Raw genomic sequence first — 6,000 nt, 5'->3', positions numbered from 1 at the left:
AGCTCGGCTCGGCTGGGTTTAGCCCGGCTCCCTGTCCCCTGGCTGGGTTTAGCCCGGCTCCCGGATGGCTTTAGCTCGGCTCGGCTGGGTTTAGCCCAGCTTGGCTGAGTTTAGCCCGGCTCCCGGTCCCCTGGCTGGGTTTAGCCCGGCTCCCGGTCCCCTGGCTGGGTTTAGCCCGGCTCCCGGTCCCCTGGCTGGGTTTAGCCCTGTCCCCTGGCTGGGTTTAGCTCGGCGCTGGGTTTAGCCCGGCTCCCGGTCCCCTGGCTGGGTTTAGCCCGGCTCCCGGTCCCCTGGCTGGGTTTAGCCCTGTCCCCTGGCTGGGTTTAGCCCGGCTCCCGGTCCCCTGGCTGGGTTTAGCCCGGCTCCCGGTCCCCTGGCTGGGTTTAGCCCGGCTCCCGGTCCCCTGGCTGGGTTTAGCCCTGTCCCCTGGCTGGGTTTAGCCCGGCTCCCGGTCCCCTGGCTGGGTTTAGCCCGGCTCGGCTGGGTTTAGCTCGGCTCCCTGTGCCCCGCCTTCCCCGGGTTGCTGTCCCGGGAGGGGCAGTGACTTTATTCCCCGGGGCTCTGAGCGTCACTGAGACGCGGAACCCGAGTCTTTTGGCCGGCCAGTGACTGACCCCCACAGCCCCGCTCCTCCAGGACCAGGTCCAGGCGAACTTCAACCCGAACCGCTTTGAGAACATTTCCTCCACAGGTGGAAATACCCAGCCAGAAAAAAACCCCCGCCAGCCTGTGTAAATCGCAGCGCGCAAGATTGCTTCACGCTTCTGGTGGAGACCCTGGGCTCAGACTGGAAGGTAAAGAAACCCCCTAACTGGGGCCGAACCCCCCCCAGGGCAGAGGACAACAGGTAAGAGACAGAAAGCCTGATCTACTGGCTGCTCGGCTCCTGAAGCTCCACACCCGTTTTCCTCTTTACAGATGCTGTGTATTCCCGATATTTCCTCTTCATTTCAGAGTTTCACTTTTTAAAAAAAATTTGGTATAAGGGGGTTGGTGTGAGAAGTTGATTTAAGGCACCTTTATTTTTTTTAATTTATTCTGCGGATGTGGGCGTCGCTGGCAAGGCCGACATTTATTGCCCATCCCTAGTTGCCCTCGAGAATGTGGTGGTGGGCCGCCTTCTTGAACCGCTGCAGTCCTTGTGGTGAAGGTGCTCCCACAGTGCTGTTAGGGAGGGAGTTCCAGGAATTTGACCCAGCGACGATGAAGGATCGGCGATATACTTCCAAGTCAGGATGATGTGTGACTCGGAGGGGAGCTTGGTGAAGGTAGTGTTCCCGTACGCCTGCTGCCCTTGTCCTTCTAGGTGCTGTCGAGCACCTTTAACAATAACAACTTGCATTTATATAGCGCCATTAGCAACAACAATAACCAGCGACGATGAAGGAACGGCCGATATATTTCCAAGTTCGGATTGGTGCGTGAGGGGAACTTGGAGGTGGTGGTGTTCCCATGCGCCTGCTGCCCTTTTCCGTCTAGCTGGTAGAGGTCGCGGGTTTGGGAGGTGCTGCCGAAGAAGCCTTGGCGAGTTTATTTGTGGCTGTCCTGTATCTTAGGATAACACGAGTGACTGAGCACTGACTCCCTTCCTTTACTTGGCTATAACGAACCCTGTATCCCAGTGTGACATTTCCTGTTGTCGGGCTCAGCAAGTTTGTTTTAACAATGTAAACACAGGGATGGATGTCTGGTTTCCACACCATAAAGATAGAAAAATCAAATATGAAACTGCCTCAAAGCGAATTCAAACCTAATGCTTGCAAGTTGCTTAAGGATCAGTTAGTGACTAGCCTCTGGAAATGTAGAGCTAGATGTGCCCACTGATCTACATTGACTCCTGTTCTGGCAATGCTTTGATTTTAAAATTCTCATCCTTGTGTTCAAATCCCCTCCATGGCTTCACTCCCTCCCTATCTCTGTAACCTCCTCCAGCCCTATTACCCTTCAAGGCCTCTGCGCTCCTCCAATTCTGACCACTTGACCATCCCTGATTATAATCGCTCCACCATTGGCGGCTGTGCCTTCAGCCGCCTGGGCCCTAAGCTCTGGAATTCCCTCCCTAAACCTCTCCGCCTCTCTCTCCTCCTTTAAGACGCTCCTTAAAACCTCCCTCTTTGACCCAGTTTTTGACACCTGTCCTAACATCATCTTATGTGGCTCGGTGTCAAATTTTGTTTCGGTGAAGCACCTTGGGATGTTTTACTATGTTAAAGGCGCTATGTAAATAAAAGTTATTGTTGTTAACAAAGAGGACTGTTACAAATGTTTAACTGCAGCATTTTCATCACCCTTTATGTATTTACGTACATGATAAGCTACCGTCGTATTTTACCGAATATCTGGTGCAACGGCCTGGTTGTTTTTTTTCCTCATTCCAAAACAGTGGCCTGGGAATGTTTGGAAGAGACTTGTTAGAACAGAAGAATTAGGAGCAGGAGTCGGCCATTCAATAAGATCATGGCTGATCTTTGACCTCAACTCCGCTTTCCTGCCCGATCCCCGTATCCCTCGAGTCCAAAAACTCTATCTCTCAGCCTTGAATAACCTCAACGACTGAGCATGCACAGCCCTCTGGGGTAGAGAATTCCAAAGATTCACCACCCTCTGAGTGAAGAAATTCCTCCTCATAACATAAGAAAATAAGAAATAGGAGCAGGAATAGGCCACTTGGCCCCTCGAGCCTGCTCCGCCATTCAATAAGATAATGGCTGACCTTGGGCTCAAAGCCACCTCCCTGCCCGCTCCCCATAACCCTTCACTCCCTTATCTTGCAAAAATTTGTCTATCTCTACCTTAAATGTATTTAATGACCCAGCCTCCATGGCTCTCTGGGGCAGAGAATTCCACAGATTTACGACCCTCTGAGAGAAGAAATTCCTCCTCATCTCAGTTCTAAAAGGGCGACCCTTTATTCTGGAAACTATGTCCCCAAGTTCTAGATTCCCCCATGAGGGGAAACATCCTCGCTGCACCTACCTTGTCGAGCCCCCTCAGTATCTTATATGTTTCAATAAGATCCCCTCTCATTCTTCTAAATTCCAATGAGTATAGGCCCAGCCTGCTCAACCTTTCCTCATAAGTCAAACCCCTCATCTCTGGAATTAACCTAGTGAATCGTCTCTGAACTGCCTCCAATGCGAGTATATCCTTCCTTAAATAAGGAGACCAAAACTGTACGCAGTACTCAAGGTGTGGTCTCACCAATACCCCGTACAGTTGTAGCAGGACTTCCCTGCTTTTATACTCCAACCCCCTTGAAATAAAGGCCAACATTCCATTTGCCTTTTTGATTACTTGCTGTACCTGCATGCTAACTTTTTGTGTTTCATGCACAAGGACCCCCAGGTCCCTCTGAACTGTAGCATTTTGTAATCTCTCTCCATTTAAATAATAATGTGTTTTTTTATTTTTCCTGCCAAAATGGATAACCTCGCACTTTCCCACATTATACTCCATCTGCCAAATGTTTGCCCACTCACCTAGCCTGTCTATATCCCTTTGCAGATTCTTTGAGTCCTCTGCACAACTTGCTTTCCCACCCATCTTTGTATCATCCGCAAACTTGGCTACATTACACTCGGTCCCTTCATCCAAGTCATTAATGTAGATTGTAAATAGTTGAGGCCCCAGCACCGATCCTGTGGCACCCCACTAGTTACTGTTTGCCAACCAGAAAATGACCCATTTATCCCGACTCTCTGCTTTCTGTTATATTAGCATGGATAGAGAATTGGCTAACTATTACCCCCAACTCCATGAGCTCTTATCTTATGCAGTAACCTTTTATGTGGCACCTTATTGAATGCCTTCTGGAAATCCACATCCACTAGCTCACCCTTGTCCACCCTGCTTGTTATATCCTCAAAGAACTCCAGCAAATTTGTTAAACATGATTTCCCTTTCTAAAACCATGCTGACTCTGTTTGACTGCAGTACGTTTTTCTAAATGCCCTGCTACTGCTTCCTTAAGGAAGGACTCCAGCATTTTCCCAACAACAGATGTTAGGCTAACTGGTCTATAGTTTCCTGCTTTCTGTCTCCCTCCTTTCTTAAATAGGGGTGTTACATTAGCGGTTTTCCAATCTGCTGGGACCGCTCCAGAGTCCAGGGAATTTTGATATATTGCAACCGATAGAAACATAGAAGATAGGAGCAGGAGTAGGCCATTCAGCCCCTCAAGCCTGCTCCACCATTCAATGCGATCATGGCTGATCATCCAAACTCAGTACCCTGTCCCTGCTTTCTCCCCATATCCCTTGATCCTTAAGAAATATATCCAACTCCTTCTTGAATATATTTAATGAATTGGCCTCTACTGCCTTCTGTGGAAGAGAATTCCACAGGTTCACCACTCTCTGGGTGAAGAAATTCCTCCTCATCTCTGTCCTAAATGGCTTGCCCCTTATCCTTAGACTGTGACCCCTGGTTCTGGACGCCCCGACCATCGGGAACATCCTTCCTGCATCTAGTCTGTCTAGTCCTGTTAGAATTTTATAAGTTTCAATGAGATCCCCTCTCATTCTTCTAAACGCCAGTGGGTACAAGCCCAATCGACCCAATCTCTCCTCGTACGTCATTCCTGCCATCCCAGGTATCAGTCTGGTGAATCTTCGCTGCACTCCCTCCATGGCAAGAACATCCTTCCTCAGATGCGTCCACTATCTCTGCGGCCACTTCTTTTAAGACCCTGGGATGCAGGCCATCTGGTCCAGGGGACTTGTCATCTTTTTGTCCCATTATTTTACTGAGTACTATTTCCTTAGTGATAGTGATTGTCTTTAGCTCCCCCCTCCCTGTGGCCCCTTGATGATCCATTATTGGGATGTTGTTAGTGTCTTCTACCGTGAAGACAGATACAAAATATTTGTTCAGAGTCTCTGCCATTTCCCCGTTCCCCATTATTAATTCCCCAGTCTCATCCTCTAAGGGACCAATGTTTACTTTAGCTACCCTCTTCCTTTTTATATACCTGTAGAAGCTCCTACTATCTGTTTTAATGTTTCTTGCCAGCTTAATCTCATAGTTCATTATCTCTCTCTTTATTTTTTTAGTCATCCTTTGCTGGTTTAAAAAAATTTCCCAATCCTCTGGCCTCCCACCAATCTTGGCAACATTGTATGCCTTCGTTTTCAATTTGATACCATCCTTTACTTCCTTAGTTAGCCACAGATGGTGCTCCCTTCTCAAAATCATCTTGGTCATAAATGGCCGACCCCTTATCCTGAGACTATGCCCCCTAGTTCTAGACACTCCAGCCAGGGGAAACAACATCTCAGCACCAGGGGTGGCTCTGCTGCACAGAATGGGAGGAAAAAGAGGGGTAGAGCTATAGTAATAGGGGATTCAATTGTAAGGGGAATAGATAGGCGTTTCTGCGGCCGCAAACGAGACTCCAGGATGGTGTGTTGCCTCCCTGGTGCAAGGGTCAAGGATGTCTCCGAGCGGCTGCAGAACATCTTGGAAGGGGAGGGTGAACAGCCAGTTGTCGTGGTGCATATAGGCACCAATGATATAGGTAAAAAGCGGGATGAGGTCCTAAAAGCGGAATATAGGGAGTTGGAGATAAATTAAAAAACAGGACCTCAAAGGTAGTAATCTCAGGATTGCTACCAGTGCCACGTGCTAGTCAGAGCAGAAATAGAAGGATACTTCAGATGAATACGTGGCTAGAGGAATGGTGCCAGGGGGAGGGATTCAAGTTCCTGGGACATTGGAACCGGTTCTGGGGGAGGTGGGACCAGTTCAAACTGGACGGTTTGCACCTGGGCAGGGCTGGGACCAATGTCCTAGGGGGAGTGTTTGCTAGTGCTGTGGGGGAGGGTTTAAACTAAAATGGCAGGGGGTTGGGAACCTGAGCAGGGAGACAGAGGAAAGGGAAACGAGGATAAAAGCAAAAGATAGGAAGGAGAAAAACAAAAGTGGCAGTCAGAGAAATCAACGGTTTAAATCAAACATGGCCACAGTAAATAATAATTCTAATAGGTCTAAGAGCGTTAAAAA

At 48.8% G+C, this 6,000-nt stretch overlaps 1 protein-coding gene across 3 annotated transcripts in view; it reads left to right on the top strand.

Annotated features, from left to right (window-relative positions):
• Positions 1-336: 336 nt before the first annotated feature.
• The window catches only part of LOC147122401 (mucolipin-2-like), a 72,951-nt gene continuing 67,287 nt past the window's right edge, over positions 337-6,000 (top strand). Inside the window, exon 1 of one of the 3 annotated variants that reach the window (XM_085983531.1) lies at positions 337-847. The gene's annotated coding sequence lies outside the window, so the exon portion shown is untranslated. The remainder of the gene's footprint in view (positions 848-6,000) is intronic. The other 2 variants (XM_085983530.1, XM_085983532.1) reach the window with 2 other exon arrangements.

Source organism: Somniosus microcephalus, chromosome 3 (assembly GCF_052327205.1).
Source record: "Somniosus microcephalus isolate GS21.2 chromosome 3, FLI_Smic_1.0, whole genome shotgun sequence".
Lineage (NCBI taxonomy): Eukaryota > Metazoa > Chordata > Chondrichthyes > Squaliformes > Somniosidae > Somniosus > Somniosus microcephalus.
Note: the sequence above shows the minus strand (reverse complement) of the source record. Positions and strands in the feature narration are given on the sequence as shown.